Raw genomic sequence first — 20,700 nt, forward strand, 5'->3', positions numbered from 1 at the left:
TTTAGGAAGGACAATCCTAAACTTTATGGAACCAACTATGGGATATGGAAGATCAAGATGGAGACACATCTGAATTGCATTGGTAAAGACATTTGGGAAGTTACAAAGAATGGTTATACTACTACTATAGCTGGTCAGACTGCTCCGACTACCTTAGCTAACGATGAAGAGAATGATTACAAAGCAAAAGAAGCACTTTTGAGTGCATTATCAGATCAACAAATCATGGGATTATCAGATAGGTCTACTGCTAAACCTATTTGGGATCATTTGGAAACACTAAATAAAGGAGATTCCATAGTCAAGATTGCAAAACTTGAAAGCTTCCGAGTCAGGTATGAACATCTGAAAATGGAAGAAGATGAAAGGATTTCTACCTTTATGGAAAGAGCAAATGAAATTGTTTTGGGTATTAAATGTTGTGTAGGAACTTTGAGTGAGGATGAAATTGTATCAAAAATCTTAAGAGGATTACCACCAACATATAAAATGAAGGTTACTACTATAAATGAGTTGAGAACAATGCCTAATACATCAGTAACTAGGGATACATTGATTGGAAAACTTTCAGCCTTTGAAATTGAGGAATTTGGTCCTATTGCTACTATAAAGACAGATTTGGCCTTTAAAGCATCAACATCATCTACTCCATGATTTGACAAATCAGACTGGAAAGCCTTTTATGTAAGAGAACTTGAAGAAACCAAGAAGGAGAATGAAGAGCTTGAAGAACTTGAAGCACTATTTGCAAGAAAAATGCCAAAAGGTCCAATTGAAAGTAAGTATGAAGGTAAAGCACCCTTTAAATGTTTTAACTGCAATAAGATTGGTCATATGGCTTCAAGATGCCCTGATAGACATGCTAGACTAAGAGAAGAAGCTAGAAGAACATACAAGCCTAATCCTGAATATCAAAGATACAAATTTAAGAAGAACAAAGACAAATCTTGTTACATTGTTGATGAAGGTGTGACTGATGATTCTAATGAGGTTCCAGTAGACAATGGATGGGTTTTTGTTGCTATAACAGAGGATCAACCGGCACCTACTGCTCAATAGGTAGAACAAGCCCTAGTAGCTAAAGTTGAAGCAAAGGATGAATGGATCATTGACTCAGGATGCTGACATCACATGACTAGAGACAAAGGTAAATTCTTGAACTTTCTAGAATACAATGGAGGTTTAGTAAGATTTGGAGATGACAAATTCTGTTCAATCAAGGGTTCAATATCTCTTGATGGTAAGCATAACATTGATAATGTCTACTATGTTGAAGGATTAAAGCATAATCTTTTAAGTGTTGGTCAATTAGTTGAGAAGGGATTTTAGTTACAATTTAAAAATGGAAAATGCAAAATCATGAATAGAACTGGTTTGGAAATTGCAACCGGTAATCAGACTAGAGGTAATATCTTTCATTTGAATAACAATGAAAAGGCATGCTTAATTGCACATATAGATGATAGTTGGTTATGGCATAAGAGACTATGTCATGTAAACTTTGATTGCATGGTAAAAATCAGTACTTCTAAGGTAGTTAGAGATCTACCTAAAATTGTGAAACCTCACAATACAATTTGCAAGGAATGTCAATTTGGAAAACAAGTTAGAGCTAGTTTCAAAAGTATTCCAAAAAAATCTAATAATGCTCTTGATTTAATTCACACTAATTTATGTGGTCCAACTAGAACTAAAAGCTTACAAGGTGATAGATATTTCATGCTAATTATTGATAATTATTCTAGAATGTGTTGGGTTACTTTTCTCAAAGAAAAATCAGAAGCACTTGGGAAGTTCAAACTGTTTAAAGCAATGGTTGAGAATGAAACTGGTAACAAAATCAAATATTTAAGATCAGACCAAGGAGGGGAATTCACATCTAAGAACTTTAATACATTCTATGAAGTGAATGGAATCAGAAGATAGTTATCAGCACCTTGGACACCATAGCAGAATGGAGTTGTTGAAAGGAACAATAGAACTATCTTGGATGAAGCAAGAAGTATGTTATCAGAAGAAAATCTACCACATGTATTGGAGAGAGGTAGTTTGCACTGTTGTCTATACATTCAACAAAGTTCACATCAAAGGTGAAACCGGTAAGACCCCTCATGAACTATGGTTTGGTAATACTCCTACTCTTAAGTATTTCATAATTTTTGGAAGTAAATGTTATATTAGAAGAGATGAGTATATTGGAAAATTTGATCCTAGAAGTGATGAAGGAATATTTCTTGGTTATTCATCTAAGAGCAAGGCATATAGATGTTTTAATAAGAGATTATAGAAAATTGTTGAGAGTACAAATGTAAAGATTGATGAACAATTCAGAGAAACTTCAAGGTATATAGACTCTGAACTAGCAACAGAAATTGTGACAAATGAACCTACACTAAATTCACCGATATAGAATGAAGATCCAATTACCCCAGTATCATCAAAAGATTCCACAGTAATTGAAGAACAACAACAAACTAAGACACCCCGGTATGTAAGATTGAATCATTCTGAAGATCAGATAATTGGAAACAAATTTAAAGGAGTTATGACAAGAGGAAGATTAGCAAATGAAGAGGTATATCTTATTTCTCAAATTGAACCATCATCTTTCAATGAGGCATGTGAAGATAAATTTTGGATTAAAGCTATGGAAGAAGAATTAGGACAAATTGAAAAAAATAATACTTGGGCATTAGTTCCCTGGCCTAAAGATAAAAATGTAATTGGAACCAAATGGGTATTTTGAAACAAACTTAATTAAGATGGTAAGGTTGTCAAAAATAAAGCAAGACTAGTGTGTAAGGGATATTCTCAGAAAGAAGGAGTTGATTACAATGAAACCTTTGCACTGGTAGCCATAATTGAGGCAGACAGATTATTCTTGGCTTTTGCAGCTCACAGGGACTACAAAGTTTATCAAATGGATATTAAATGTGCATTTTTGAATGGAGATCTTGAAGAGGAAGTATATATTGAACAACCTGATGGATCTTCTTTGACAGATGATAATGATATGGTTTGGAGGTTAAGAAAAGCTCTATATGGATTGAAACAAGCCCCAAGAGCTTAGTATGCAAGGTTGGATAAGTATCTTTTAAAGATTGATTTTACTAAAGGAAATGCAGATAGCAATTTATACTACAAAATAACTAATGATGACATCTTGATTATTGAAGTATTTGTTGATGATATAATCTTTGGAGGAGAAGATGGATTATGTAAGGAATTTTCTATTAAAATGCAGTAAGAATTTGAAATGTTTATGATTGGAGAAATAAAATTCTTTTTAGGATTGCAGATTTCATAGACTAATAAAGGTATATTTTTGAGTCAATCCAAGTACTTGAAAGAATTGCTAAAGAAATTTGGGATGAAGAACTCTAAACCGGTAAGCACACCTATGACTACAAATGACAAATTATCTCAAAGGGATGAATCTACACTTGTTAATCCAACTAGATACAAATCTATGATAGGAGGTTTACTGTATTTGACACAAACTAGGCCTGATATTATGAATGCAGTATGTATTGTTTCTAGATTTCAAAGTAATCCTAGGGAAAATCATGAATCAGTAGTGAAAAGGATTTTTCGATACTTACAAGGCACAACAAATCTTGGATTATGATATCTTAAAGATGAAAATTTTGATCTATGTGCATACATAGATGCAAATTGGGTAGGAGATGTGGATGATAGAAAGAGGACCACTAGAGGAGCATTCTTTCTTGGAAAGAGATTAGTTTATTGGTTGAGTAAGAAACAAAGTTGTACATCTCTATCAATAGCAGAATCAAAATATGTTGCAGCATCAACTAACTGTGCACAGGTACTATGGCTTAAGCAAATGTTGAAAGACATAAAGGTAAAATGCAAGGAACCTATTACTATATATTGTGATAACACTGCAATAATTGATATATCTAAGAATCCGGTATTACATTCTAAAACAAAAAATGTTTCTATCAAACTAAATTTTCTAAGGGAAAAAGTTGAAGAAAAAGAGATAAAACTGGTTTATGTGAATACTAAATAACAACTTGCAGATATTTTCACAAAACCTTTGCCTAAGGAGACTTTGAATATCTCAAAGATCGGCTTGGAGTCATACCACCACCGGTAGAGACTTAGATAGTTGATGATTGTCATCAACCGACAAAATTAAAAGACAAATCTTTATTCCGGTCTTTGATGAGGAAGCTACTTCTCAGGGGGAGTGGTTGGTATTTTGTATGAACTTGATTTTTGTAACTTTGGCATTTGATGTCAAAGGGGGAGAGATATCTATGGAAAAAACATTATCTTTTAAGAAGAGATTGGTATTGAAGATTAATCTTTGGATAAACACATGTTGCTCCCAAGGGGAGAAATGGACATTGTTGGTTCTTGGTATTTGGCATTTTTGTTTTGGCACTTTGATGGTTTTTCCATCTTGTGTTACCATCAATTCCAAAGGAGGAGATTGTTGGTATTTTGGTATGGTTTTGTCATTGATGTCAACACCTACTAAAAACAATCACTTTGGAGATCCAACAACATTCACCGGCAAGCAAGTAACTATTGCACAGTTACTGGTGTATGGTTCACCGATAGGATATAATGTTCACCAGTACCTGGAATGATATGGAAGACACTAGGTAATGTCAAAGACATCACGTGGACACTTTGTTTTGAAGAATTGATCATTGGTATATTCATATTTGAATATTTGCTTTTACCAGCAAATAGGTCTAGGTTATCTAAGGTTACACTAGTAGGTTTATCTTTTCCAGATCAACATGGCACCCTATGGAGATGATTTATTATTTATATAAATGCATTAAGCTGACATGTTTAATCAGTTATTGCATCGGATATTATATTATTTGTAAAATGATTTTATTGTAGTATCTTGTAGAGCCAACCTACTAAAATTGGTCTTAGGGTATGGTATAAATGTAAGATCTTATTTGTAAGATCAAGTGGGGAATGTGAAAAAAGAATTGAGTGAAGGTATATGCAAGATTAAGTAGAGGTATACATGAAGACATCATTTGAAGGTGAAGCTAGGTTTTTATATAAGCATATCAACATTACATCGGTACTGAATCCAGCATATGAAGATGCTATTTTGTGCAGTACATTCTTATTGGATTTAATCATCCAACTGTAGTCAGTGTGACTCCCATTTTGTGATTGAGCGGTGAGCTCTAGGTTGTTGGCCTTTCTGCATGTGCAGATCCCATTTATGTACACTTACTATCTATAGTAGTATCATCTGATTGTGGGTAAGGTTTCCCACCGTGGTTTTTCCGCTTATAGGGTTTCCACGTACAAATACTGGTGTTATGTGTTATGGATGACTTTATGTTTATGTTTCATGCATTAATTCTTACCGGTATAGAAATTTACTATTAACACTGTCTACCGGCATACTTAACTGGTTTATCGGTATTAAACATCAAGTTGGTTAATTGGTTTTTGGTTTTAATTTATTAGACAACTGATTCACCCCCCTCTCTCAGTTGTCTCTGAGACCTAATAGTGTAGGCCCCTCTTGTAGCAGTAATATTCTCTTATTGGTGAGTAAGTGAATATTGTGGGTCACAAATCCCACCGAGGTTTTTCCCACACTGGGTTTCCTCATTAAACTACTATGTTATGGTGTGCTTTTCATGTGGTTGTTGTTATGTTTGTTTATTGCATTATTTCTTCTTTACCAGTATTCAATATTAATATGTTCTACATGTTTTAAGTTAAGAAAATCTAATAACTAGTTAGATACTGATTCACCCCCCCTCTCAATATCTAAGGGAATCCTAACACATCTTTATCAACAGCAGAATCAGAATATGTTGCAGCAGAAACTAACTGTACATAGGTATTATGGCTTAAGCAAATGTTGAAGGACATAAAGGTAAAGTGCAAGGAACCTATTACTATCTATTGTGATAACACTATAGCGATTGATATATCTAAGAATCTGGTATTACATTCTAAAACCAAACATGTTTCTATCAAACTGAATTTTCTAAGGGAAAATGTTGAAGCAAAAGAAATAAAACTGATTTAGGTGAATTCTAAAGAGCAGATTGTAGATATTTTCACTAAACCTCTGTCTAAGGAGACTTTTGAATATCTCAGAGATCAGCTTGGGGTCATACCCCCACCAGTAGAGACTTAGAAAGTTGATGTTCATCATGAACAAATAGAATTAATAGAGAAATGTTTTACTCTGGCTTTGATGAGGAAGATACTTCTCAGGGGGAGTAGTTGGTATAGTGAATTGGTTGTTATTTTGTATCTGAAAATATTTTTTCATACTACTTTCGCATTTGATGTCAAAGGGGGAGAGATTGATATGGAAAAACATATTATCTTTTGGGGAGAGATTATTCATTGGGGGAGAGATTGTTATTTTGGGAGAGACTGATTACTCTTTGTATCTATATTTTTATTTCTGGTTATAATCTCTTTTGGAAGATCATTGGATTTTGGTATTTGGCATTTCTGTTTTGGCTTTTTGATGGTTTTTCCATCTTGTGTTTCCATCAATGCCAAAGGGGGATATTGTTGGTATTTTGGTATGGTTTTGTCATTGATGTCAACACCTACTAACACTTATCAACTATGGCACTTTGGAGAATCAACAACATTCATCGGCAAGCAAGTGACTTATGCACAGTCACCTGTATCTGGTACACCGATAGGATATAATGTTCACCGACACTTGGAATGACATGGAAAACACCTGGTTATGTCGAAGACATCATTTGGACACTTTGTCTTGAAGATTTGTTTATTGGCATATTCGTATTTGCATATTTGTTGTTATTGACAAATAGGTCTAGGATATACACCGGTAGGATTATCTTTTCCAGATCAGCACAACATACTATGGAGATATTTTATTATTATTGTAAATGCATCAAGCCGACATGTTGAATCAGTTATTTCATCGGATATTGTTTTATTTATAAATTAATTTTATTGTAATATCCTTTAGAGTTGACCTACTAAAATTGGTCTTAGGTTATGATATAAATGTAAGATCTTATTTGTAAGATCGGATGTGGAATGTGAAAAAAGGATTGTGTGAAGGTTATGAGAGAATAAGCAGAGCTATACATGCAAACATCATTTGAAGGTTGAAGGAGGGTTTTTGTGAAGATAATCAAAACTACACTAGTACTGAATCCAACATAGAAAGATGCTAATTTGAGCAGTACATCCTTATTGGATTTAACCATCCAATTGTAGTTAGTGTGACTCCTATTTTGTGTTTGAGTAGTGAGCTCTAGGCGCTTGGCCTCTCTGCATGTGTAGACCCCATTTGTATACACTTACTATTTGTAGTAGTATCATCTGATTGTGGGTAAGGTTTCCCACTATGGTTTTTCCCTTTACAAGGTTTCTACATACACATATTGGTGTTATGTGTCATGGATGTCTTTGTCTTTTCGTTTCATGCATTAATCTTTACCAATATTTCAATTAACTGATAAAACTATCTACTGGTATAAAAGACTGGTTTACTAGTATTAAGTGTTAAGTTGGTTAAGTTGTTTTTGGTTTGAATTTATTTGATAACGGATTCACCCCCACCTCTCAGTTGTCTCTGGGACCTAACATTATTAACATCCACAATTAAAATCTAACAGGTGATTGCACTAACTCTATCATTCTCTATCCATTCTTCTTAGACTTCCATTAATTATCTTAATATGCTAAACCTTGGTTCAATGTTACGTGGTAACTCATGCATCAACACTTTCATGTCTTGCTTACACACGCGGTTGATAGTTCAATACAAAATTGTCACTTGTATACTTAGAAACTCTTAGGGTTTGTATAATGTAATCATCTAATATTACTAGGGACCTCATTTATTTTCTTAGCACCTTTGCTATTTCCTTGAATTATCACCTCTAATCATCCATTTGTTCTCGTTAAGTAGGAGCATGTTGTCAAATTACTAACACTTATGGTTAAGAACCATTTGGGGTGGAATAATTGTCAAGTAAAATCAATAATGATTGACAACTAATTCCTACCCACACATTTCATGACATACTTCAAACCATGCAGAGAGTTGACTTATTCTCTCCTACTTCACTTATGCAACTATTAAAACAAGGGGGGTGTACACTCAAGAAGTGACCAACATAGAAACCAACACCCACCTTTTTAATTTGTATTTTAAAAGAAATTATATCCTTCCATATTACTTATTTTATATTTACTTGCTAGCCGATTCCGACATATCACAACTTTTGGATTATCTTCATTCCAAATAAACCACCTTATCATTGTAATATCAAGTTACCCAATTATGACATAACACAAAGGTGTCCAATAATTACCAATGTCTTAAGAATCCCATAATTTCCAAGTCCTCCCTTAGCTAACCACATAATTTGGCTCCTTATCATTGTTCTCATAAAACATTATATACTACCAACTAATTTTTATTAAAAACTTTGGTATTACAGTACTACTATACTATCTTTCCATAAGTCATTTCCATCTACATGTTGTTCCATCCATAATTAATGTTTTCACATACTTTCACACTTGAGTGCCATAATTTACAAACCTACTTTGGTTGTACCAAGTAGTTAAATTATGTTTCATACTGTCTTGTATCTAGCTACTAGTCATGATTGGGTTGCACTTTTCTCCTTAGGTTCTGAATGAATATAAGTTAATCATCTTGAGATTATTAGACCATGATTCTTCTGCACTCCTTATACTTCAATAGGGATTTTTTCATGATTCCCAATTTCTCTCTACTCCCCCTCTGCCATTATTTAATTTCTCCAAGATTATCTTCCCATAAAGGAACTAGTTGAGGCTTTACTTGCTTGTTTCCCCAATTATATAACCATCGATGAACTTAGGGTTTATTGCAGTTATGTGTTTTAACCCAAGAAGTTCATGTCTCCTTTCTTCTTATTTAATCCATCTATAGTTTTACTAGGGTTCACTTGTCAAGGAGATAGCCCTTCATCATTTTAGTCCTTATCTTTCGGGTTATCCATACTAGCTTTTCTGCATTGCTACGTGAATCATCTAACAAATGTCCTTAATAAGCAACCTAGCATGACCACATGCTTAAGGTACCTATTCATAGGATAGGTTAATACTTCTTTCTAAGATTTGCAAGAGTACTTCATGTCTTTTCTTCATTGGTGCCTCAAATGGTGGTCCTGGTTCTCGAACCACCAAAATTTTCGTATAGCTTAAAAGGTTAACTTGAGATGTCTCGATCTTATTTATCTTGTGTATTGTGCCTTCATCTCATGTCTAACTATCTTTCTTAACTTGCAATGTCAATAACATACCTTGATGGATGGCATTCTCTTAGTTACCATCAGAGGTATTTTATTGAAGAATTAACTCCTCATACTTGATTTTGAATAGGGCAATTATTGTGTTTAGGTTCCCATTGAATGGTAACCTCATAAGCTCTAAATTTTGTTATTAAACACCCAAATATATTTTCATATAAATAAATAATTTGAAAAATTCATAGCCTTTGGGGTCTTATTATGCCATAACTGTTATGACTAATAAGTTTCAAATTTCAGGGCTTTTAGTGACCCTTGGAACCCCTTGAATTAATATATGTTGATTTGTTGGTTTAAAAGAATTTTCACTTATGTTTCACTTTGTTATTTCGCAAGTTTCCACCTAGATGTTATATTTCAAAACCATAGTTTAGTTCAACTAAGTTATGAATGTAGCCCATGTTCACCAGTGTATGAACCTGGGGCTTTGATACCAAAATGCCATGCCCAAACTTTTGGGCAAAAACAAAAACTAATTTTTTTTTTGAACACTTAATTACATGCAACCCATGCTTAAATAGTTGTAACAACTAAACAAGTTGTTCCAAACATAATCTTGAGTGATATTAAAATGGGTTTCTAAAGTGAGCGAAGAATTAAAATTTAACTAGAGGCCTTGGGTTTCGATAAAACTCCTAGACGATAGAATTAGAATATTACTAACATAACAAATATGATAACTCCTATTATCAAGTAGAACAAATTAATTTTATAAGGGCATTAATAAATCTAGTCAAATGTCCCTTTCATTTCAAATGCAAATTATTACTTGGTTCAATATCAATTATTTAACTAATATCAAGTTTCCTCCATCATTGTTATTACATCCTCCCTTTATAACTTAATCAAATCCTTCATCTATTAATTAATTATTAATACGATTTCAACGTAATAATATTAATTAATTGAACAAATTAAATTGGAGTGCCAAACATTAATATGTTAATTAATTTATTAAACACACGGTTTCATCTAGGTTAAATAAGTTCGCATGATCAAGTTCATTGACTTATTTTAGAAATATATATCACTCCACTACAATGCCCTCTTACGAATAAACATTTAATAACCTATATTAAATTCATCCATTTAATTATAAATACCATTAAAATCTCTAAAATGTAATTATATAACTTACATCAAGTTTATATATTACTTCGCCAAACATTAATATAAATATTTATTATTCAACATTTACGTTACCTCTAGGTTTAAATTTAATCATTAAACTTTATAAAATTCCCATCAATAAACCTTAATAAATCTACTCAAAAAGAGTATATTATTTCTCTATAAATAATTAATCCCCAAATATAATAGATATTGACATTTAAAAATACTTCTAAAACTTAATTTTAGTCATCATACTATTTAAACTTTTCATTAATAACTTTTCAATACATTTACCCAAAATATGGAAATAATATGATTATAAATAATTAATTCCCCACACAAGGAAAACCAACCCAAATAAATAAATAAAAAATTAAACAAATGGGGATAACCCATTTCAAATTTTAAAAGGGAACTGCCATCTTTCCCCCCCTTTATTATTTTATAATTATTTTCTTTTATAACCCTAACTAGGGTTTGTTTTATTCTTTTTCCTTTAAAATTATAACACTCACATTCCTCTTTCTTTTCTTTCTACTTGTCTTTACCCTAACCCAAATTAGGTAAGGGTTTCTCTTTTTTTTTAAGCAACTGGAAGATGGTTCGAGGCCAAAGGAGAGAGAGGGAGAAGAGATGAGCCGTGGGAAAAGGGGGGAGGTGGCGGCTTGCACCACTGCAGTTTCACCGCAGTGGCAGCCGAACCATCCATTGCGGTTAACCCACAATGGCGATCGAGCTGACCACTATGGCTTAACCCGCAGTGGTGGGCTAGCCGCCCACTGCAGATTAACTCGCAGTGGTGGGCTAGCCGCCCACTGCGGATTAACTCGCAGTGGTGGGCTAGCCGCCCACTGCAGATTAACCCACAGTGGCAGCCGAACCGTCCACTATGGTTTAATCCGTAGTTCGAAATGTTTTATTTTATTTATTTATATATATATATTTTTTATATTTTAATATGTAAAGAAATATATATATATTAATATATGTATATATATATATACATATATATACATATATACATACATATATGTATCTATACATATATGTATGTATGTATATATATATATATATATATATATATATATATATATATATATATATATATATATATATATATATATATATATATATATATATATATATATATATAAGACAATAGGTTATAAAATATAATATACAAAATATATTCATATGTTTTTGGCAATAAGGCATATGTAGATCTTTGGTAACATTTTTTTTAAATATACACATGTATATTTTATTTAGGCTTATATATATATATATATGTCTATATAAATGTGTATATATATATGCATGTATTTTTAAATTCATATACTTATGCCCATATGTTTAATTTGTTTGAAAGGCTGATTTATTTAACCAGATTAAATAAATCTTACAACTATATGGACAAACTTAATGATTTTTTTTTTTTTTTATATCTACCTGAATTTCTAGATTTCTCTTCAATGTCTAAATCTACATTTTTTTAATCACATAAAAGCAAATTTTCTAAAACTAACAGATATAAATAACTGGATTTCTTTTCATTTTTAATGCCATATAGTTAACTATAGGAAAAGATTAATATATCTATTTTTATTTTTCTGCATTTTTTTTAAAATGAATGACAGAGATAAATAAATTACAGTAGCATGATTATAGTCTAGAAAACATTTAGGAACATTCAAAATGCAAAACTATTATTTCCCTAATATCTATTTAACCATATTTTTCTATATCAACTTAACAAAAGAATGCATTTCCTATAAGAATACTTTGAATACAATATGTCAACTTTACAAATGGGTGAAATACCCAACTAGCCTCTCATTCCTAATAAATGAGGACTTAAATAAATAAATACATTTTCTTTTTAAAAATAATACAACATAAAACTCTTCTCTTTCATTTCTGCAACTAAGATACCATAATAGGAACAATTCCAAAGCTTTTCCTTCAATCCCTTTGCAAAGCAACCTGCAATACAAAATATTAAGGTTGTGACCATGGAGGGTTCACCTCCCAACCTAGGCTTACTAGAAGCCACCCCCAAGTTTGGAGAACCAAGACCTAGACGGGTTACACTCAAACAATACACAAACAAGCAAGGAAAAGCTCAAAACAAACACATTCCCATCCCAAGGCTAAACTTCATCACATGATGTGATTTTTACATGGGTGGAAGTAGACCAAGTACCTTGAGGAGAACTGAAAGATAGTAGATCACAAGCCATCTCATGGCAACCAATAACACAACACAAGTCCATCTTGACCCAACATCCTTATGACTCCCAAGGCATACATGCCATAATTTCTCCCCTTATGACCCCATAATGCATAAACAAAACTATGCAGCAAAGGTCACATAAACAAACCCTTGAGATCACTCTATTAGAGAGAGCCTCTCACTCTAAGGCTGTCAAACAACCTTCCACCCCCAAGACCATTCTACCCTCCCAAGGGTAAGGTGGCCTTGGATACTCCCAAAACACAAGAAAATGCATAACAAAGGAAACAAGTGAAAGCTCACATATATATCTTCACAAATAAAATACAAGGGAAGAAAACAACTACATTCAAGCAATCTTTCAAACAATTTTCAACATACAAAGTAAGATATTGAACCAACCTTGAAATCTACCAAGGGTTTGCTAGAGATAGTTTGGAGAAGAGCAACCCAAATCCACACTTTTTTTTTTCCACACTTAGCCAAAAATTCTATTCTAAACTTGTTTCCAAAATTGCAAGATCTCATCTCCAAAGATGGAGAGTGGGTGATTAACTTCCTAAGTCTCCATCTATTGCCTAAGAAGGCTTCTCTCACTCTTTCCAACCTCTTGGATAGAGTGAGAGGCTCCCATTGGTTGGTCTTCCCTAGGTCTTAGACACTCCCTAACCAAGACACCTCAAAAAGGGGAATGAAATGGGCAACAGGAATGACACATACCAAGAAGGTTATCTAACCAAGGACGGCTCTTCTAAAGATGAAATTCGGCCATCTTGGGAAATCCACTTTTTGGGGAGGTTAAACAAGTCCTAGGGAGTGGACACATGGCCAAATTTGGCCTTCACCCATAGGTAGACCATGAGGCGCATTAAAAATGCTCCAAAACTAACTCTAGGAGTTGGTTTAACCCTTTGAAAGTCCACCCAAAGTTTACCTACGGGTCAACTCTAAGTTGACCCTCCTAATGACGCACTATCCTAGATTTACTTGGGACCTTCAAGGATAATTTGGAAATATATCATTGGTAAAAAATAAATTTCACAAAAGGTGATATGATAATGCCAACTCCACATACAATATATGTGTCAAGTGACACTACAAAAAGAATTCCACATCACAAATACACACATGGCAATTGTCTCTTGTAGGATTTAAACAAATTAATAAATATAATTTAACACACATGCATAAATTTACATTTATAAATAAAATACGATACATGTGGGGTGTTGTCTGTCCAAATAGACAACCCCTGGTTTTACGAATGTATATAGGTCTAGGCTTGATTCTCCATGATGTTTCCATGGTCACATGGATAATTTTCCTGCACATCTAAATTACACATTAGTAATTCCCAAATAGCCTCATATAATATTAAACACATAAATAAGAATACCAATCAATCACTTTGCATACAATTGACATCATACAAATCAATTTACCAGAAAACCAATGCAATCCATATAAAGCAATTCTCATAATCCTCATAAATTCCAACCATTCATAAGGTATGCATCATAATTTATAACATCATAATAAAGTCCTGCAAATTTAGATATAGCTAACATATGTCAGATCAACATTATCCAGTCACTGGATTATATAGGATTTCAAATCTATAACACATCAAAATGTACACCGCAAGGTGAAAATAATCTGCAACTTGGTTCAATTACTTTTCTCACCAATCCATCTGTCTAATAGAGCCCATCCTATTGAATTATAGAAGTTATAAATAAGGTCAACCATGGTCAACTAGGTTAACCAAATCTTGATTAGGGAGGGGCTCTACATATCCGAAGAATGATGATTTCCTTCTATGTGCCTATACTGATGGTGATTGGGAAGGTGATGTTAATGAATAGAAGAGTACTACCGATGGAGCATTCTTTCTAGGAAAGAAGCTGATTTAATGCTCTAGTAAGAAAAAAGATGTATCTTTATCTATTGCTCAAGCTGAATACATTGAAGCTGTGAGTAACTGTACTCAGGTAGTTTGGATGAAGTAGACATTGAAGGATATTAGAGTTGTGTATGATGAGCCTGCTATTCTATATTATAACAATTCAAGTGCTATCAATATTTCAAAGAAACTAGTGCTGCATTGTAAAACAAAGCATGTATTAATAAAGTATCATTTCCTGAGGGAGAAAGTCAGTGATGAGGAAGTCAGATTGGAATATATATCTACAAAGGACCAAATTGAAGATATTTTCAGTAAGCCTTTTCCTCCAAATACATTTTTCTATTTGAGAGACAAGTTAGGGGTCTCTACCCCTCTTGATGAGAACTAGATGTATGGAGTTGCATGAATCCAGTGGATTTCAGAGCCTTATCTCTTTCTCTAGGTTGATGAGTTGGTGTTGCTACTCAACTGGAGTAGTCAATAATTCAGATGATTAGTAGATTAAGTGGTAAGCCTATCCTATGAGGGAGTGATTGTTCTTCATAGACGATGAGTTTTGGAGAGATTATCTGGTATAAGGGAGAGAAGCATAATTTGTATTCTATATTTGGTGTTGCTATCAAAGGGGGAGAAAAGCATGTGAAAAATTGCTTTATCCTCGAAGCTTTGTGTGCATGATCTAAGGGGGAGTTTTCTAATGTTGATCTATTTCCTTTGTATTGATTGTTTTTCTCATTCATATGTTTCCATAAATGAAAAAGGAGGAGATTGTTGGATATTGTTGTTGCTAGGATATGTTGTTGTCATTGATGTCAACATATTCCTATGTTTTGGGTGCTGCAAAGAGTTGTTTGGTGTTACTGTGATTGCAGTGAGTTGATCTAGTTGGTTTATCTGATTGGGATGCTGACTCAACTAGATATATATCATTATTTATTGATTTCATGATGTTATGTGGTGATTTGTTTGAGCTGTGGATTATGTTATGAAGACTTTTCTTTTCTGATTAGTACTGTAGTATTTTGGTATTTGATCTAGTGAGTTCTGGTATGATCATATTTTTGGTTATGAATTTGGGATAATATTTTGGATGTTCATGTATATCTCCATTTTAGATGGCTCGTGATTTGGTGCTCTGCAAACTATCTTTCTAGTTTGAATTGTTGTTGTAAAGTGTTCTTGAGTACTAGCATGTTGATTGATGAAGATTTGGATATGTGGCATTGGTGCAGCTATTGCAAATGGTTCTAATGTGATTTTTGGTGTTTCCTAAGTTTTTCCTATTTGTTTTAATGGTCCACATTGATCCTTGTGCATGGTGATGGTGATTTTACTAATCCGATGATATTCTTTGTGTTATGTGGTATTTTTTGTGGTGTAACGTGTTGCAGTGGATCTTAACGAGATTTATTGTGGTAATGCCTATTTGGAGGTTTGATTTAGGTCCATGATATTTCATCTATTTCATTATATTGGTCCAATGGTTGATTTATGTATCATGTGATGTAATTTTGTAATTAAGGGTTGAGGGTTTGGCCAACCTTATAGTCAAGGTTGATGACTTATATAAATAGGTGGTATAGTCATGTAATTTGGGTGTCGATGTTGTGTCTACATTATTAGAAAGTGGTGTATGTGTGCATAAGGGAATTTATCCTTCGATATGGCGTATTAAGCTGAGATTTTTGCAAGACAAACAAATGAACTTAACTAAAAGTGTCATCAGGCATTAGGAGATGCTATATTTACAGCTCATGTATTCCAAATTGTAGTCCAATCATTATTGTAAGGTAGTGAACCTTCCCTAAGGGTTGGATCCTTCTGGGTCATCTTACTTTGAGAAGTGAGCTCTAGGCACTGTGCTTGAATGCATGTGCATTCCCCATTGTAATATTTACACATAGGACTGTAGAGTATCATCTTATTGTGGGTAGGTTCCCACAGTGGTTTTTCCCTTAATTGGAGTTTCCACATATTGGTTTTATGTGTGTTGGTTGTATTATATTTATATTTCTTCTTGTTGTAGTTTATTAGATCTGAGATTGTGCCTAATTTGTTAGATATGGTGAAAACTAAGTCACCCCCCCCTCTCAGTTATCCTTCATTATTGCTGCCAACATTACCTAATAGAAAAAACATGAGGTATAACATGGGATTGAGGGATCCAAATAGAATTGGAATATAAGAAAATTGGATTCCCTCAACATTTAAAATTTTTAATAGGTTCTAGTTCATGATATTTGCATTTCAATTAAATATAAAGTGGCATTTAATATAATATGTGCTCTTGATGTTGGAAGTATGATCTACATTTTTTGTTTCACTAATTGAGAATTTTTGACATGTGTTATTTTGTGATAGGTTCCTATTAAAATAGCTTACCCTCTAGGATCATAGTTAGGATTGTTATTATATCCAACTATTGTTTTGGATGAAAATAAGTGAGTTTTATTGCAAACAAAAGTGCTCTTGAAATTTTGATTTTTCTTGAGGCCCTAAAATTTATGATTATTTAAACACTATATTATTCCATTGAAATTACTAGATTAAATTTTTTATTATCAATAGGCATAAGAGTATTATCATGGAATTAAGAAAAAAAATTAATTAAATATAATCCCTTTACCAATCTAAGAAGGTTTATAAATTTTAATAAATATAAATTGATGAGGTTAAACCCTTCATCTCTTATATGGATTAGTATTAAGTGGATTAGAGAATTAGTTATATAAATAAAATTGTTTTCTTGGTAGACTACTTAGTGATATGATCCAATGCTATTATGGGAATGTCTACAAGATAATTCATTATCCATCTTATAAAATTTAAAGATGTAATAGTAAGATGAACGACACATTCTATGTCTAGAACAATTTATATGCATTGATCTATATGCAAGTTACTTTAGTTGATTTATATTCTCTCACAATATTTTCATCAATGAGAATGTTCATTATATTATATATGTATAGATTGCATGATAATATAGGTATTCTCCCTTGATAGTGATTAACATAGCAAATAATATTCAATCATGTATGTGGTGACATCTTACTAGATCATTTGTGATTGGTCTAGCTCCTCGAATGGAGTAGCACAGAGAAGCTTGATGCTTTATGGTAGGGTGGATATCACCTTTATGATGCTCTCCCTCTTTCGCTTCAGGTTACAAAGGAAATGGAAGAAGTATTGTATGAAAATATTAAAGTATTTATTTATCTTTTGACTTGCCAATTTAGAAACTAGATACCTTTTAAATACTATTTATTATTCCCTCGTATAATTTGAGTGTGATTTTGTATCCATAAGTAAGAAAATTCAGTTTTGTAAAAAACTATGTTAAAGATTTAACTAATTGAAATTATCATATAATTATTTTATATGTGTTTCAAAATAATTATTAAGACAAATTTTGGATTCCTTGGAGATTTGGTCTACAATATCTTCATGTTAATCCTAAATGCCATACATATTTTTTTAACTAGGTAGTTGTAATATTCTATACCACAAGTTGTATTTGTATGAACTTCGATCAATAATTTAGGTAATCACATATTTAGTGATTGGGGTTGGGTAACTAAGTATTTGACTTGGTTGTCATTTGTATTAAGCTCTCTTGCAAAGTGCATATGTGGAGCATAGTATGTGTATGCAGGAAAAGTGGGCTGAAAATGCTAAATATGTGAAAATATTTCAAAATACTAGTCCACACACACACACAGGACTTCTTGATGCAAGCTATGGAGTAATAACGTATTACTCAACTTCTCAAGGTGGGTCCTATGGTTCTCTATCTCACAATGTCCCTCAAACCAATGTTTTTGCTCTCAGATCACTGAGCAAAATGGTTTAGGGATGGCAAATGCGAGAACGAGGGATGCTTTGATTGATTTTAAAATGAGATGTATCCTAAGCTATGCTTGATTCTAGAAATGCAATAAACTAGATGATAAGATGACAAGGTTAGTATGAATACTATCCTAACATAATATATTTAGTCTATGATTGAGCTAAATGATAAAGAAAATATTCTGAACATGCATATTTAGGCTAGTTCCTGATTTAAAAGAGGCTAAAATGATGAACATAAAAATGATATGAAAGCTTGAATGTATTTGAGCATAAGTGTGATACTACAAATTTGAAGGATGATTTTTTTTCAAAATGGAGGAATGAGAGCTCTATTTATAGCAAAAAATAGGGCAATGGATGGTCAAGATTGAATGGTTTAATCAAGGGTTGAGTTTGAAAGTTGGGGATCCATGTTTGTAATTGGCACCAATGAAATGGTGACAAGTGTCAACATAGGGTTGGGTAGAGGTTGAGTCAAAACAAAATGTTTTAACCATGTAGGAGGGTTTGAGTTAACCATTAATGGTTTTTGGAGACTTTGGGGATTTAGTGGTTGAAAGTTGCAAGCCTTTAATGGTTATCAAAGACTTTGAGAAATTAAGTGGTTCAAGGTTGAAAGCCTTTAATGGTTATGAAAGACTTTGAGGGTTTGAGAAGTGACTTCCCTTTGCTTAGGGATGTGACGAAGTTTAGAAGAGGGGTTCGGTTAATTAGAAGCGATTAGAAGATTCTAGAAGGGATTAGAAAGGGGTTTGGGAAGACAAGTGGGAGATGTAGGATTTTGCAAGTGGATGGAGGGATAATAGGATTTAATTGATTTAAATGATTTAATTCAATTTGGTTGCAATTTGGGGAAATTAAATAAATTAGATTTATTCAATTTAGGATAACTATTTAATTAAATTTGAATTTAATTAAAAGTGGATAGGGGGGATTTAATTGAATAAAATGATTTATTCATTAAATGGGTATAGTGAATTTAATTTAAATAAATTGAGTAATTTACTTAATTAAATAGAGGATTGTGGGTAATTTAATTAAATTGGATTTAATCAAATAGAGAAATGAACATAAAATATTCATTTAGGAATATGGTCATTTTTATACGTCTACATTTTGCCCCTCTTTGAAGTGACGTGTGTGCACATGTTATTTCAAAGAAAATGATGCCCTATCATGATTTATGATCTAATGCAAATTTTATGTCACTCTTTTGATTTGTCAGTCATGCCTCGACTTTGATTTGATGTGTGATGCCCCAAATTTGATATTTTGATGGTGATGCCCCCTTGGGAGATGAATCAATTTTTATTTTTTTTTGAAATTTTTTTGATTTGATTGGATGAGTTGTGTATGATGTGTAGGATTTCGTGCATGTAAAATGTGTGTAAATTGATTCATCTCTCGATAAGTTACAAATGTTATGGTATAGGGGAGACCGCGACCATATTATAGGTCCAGTCGGCTAACCCTAATTTCATTTTCCTCCTATAAAAGGGGAAAAGGACTTGATTTAGATTCATTTGTGCTTTGTTGACTTTGGAGAAAGAGAATTTTCTCTGGAGAGAAAATGCCTATTCCTTATCATAGACACCGATTCGAGCGCGTTCGAAGGTACCGGAGACCTGCATCGCATGGACCACTAGTAGGTCAACATTTTTGACCCCTTTTTGACATTTTATTTTATCATTTTTAGTTAGTTTTTGAATTGCAAAGTTTGGGTGTAACGTTCTAGTGCATCTAGGACGTATTTTAGCGCATATGAAGTTTGAAGTAGCGCATCGAGTTTAATATTAGGGGTCATGTCTGAACTAGATAGGATAGCACATAAAACTCATAGTTTAGCGCATGTAGGCAGAATAGTGCAAGGCAACTGTTGGGTAGCGCTTTGGGGCAACAGGCTAGCACGTATGGTAGACCTAGCGTATAGGGGTCGCAGGGGTTCACATAGGTAAGGGGGTTTAGCGCGTAGGGTTAACCTAGCACATAGGGCCAAATGGGTAGTGCCTAGGAGGGATAGATTAGCACGTAGACAGAGTCTAGCACATAGGGTAGGTTAGGTGGCGCATGGGGAGAAAAGATTAGCGCGTAGAGTCAGTCTAGCGCATAGGATAGATAGATTAGCGCATAGGAAAAGCAGCCTAGTGCGTGGGGGTTTGTTAGCGCATTGAATAACTATTTTAGTGCATCTGAAAAATGTGCAGGATGGGCTGATTTGAAAACTTGTTTTGTTTTCCTGTCGTGATGTGATGGATTTACCCAATATG

Source organism: Cryptomeria japonica, chromosome 9 (genome assembly GCF_030272615.1).
Source record: "Cryptomeria japonica chromosome 9, Sugi_1.0, whole genome shotgun sequence".
NCBI lineage: Eukaryota > Viridiplantae > Streptophyta > Pinopsida > Cupressales > Cupressaceae > Cryptomeria > Cryptomeria japonica.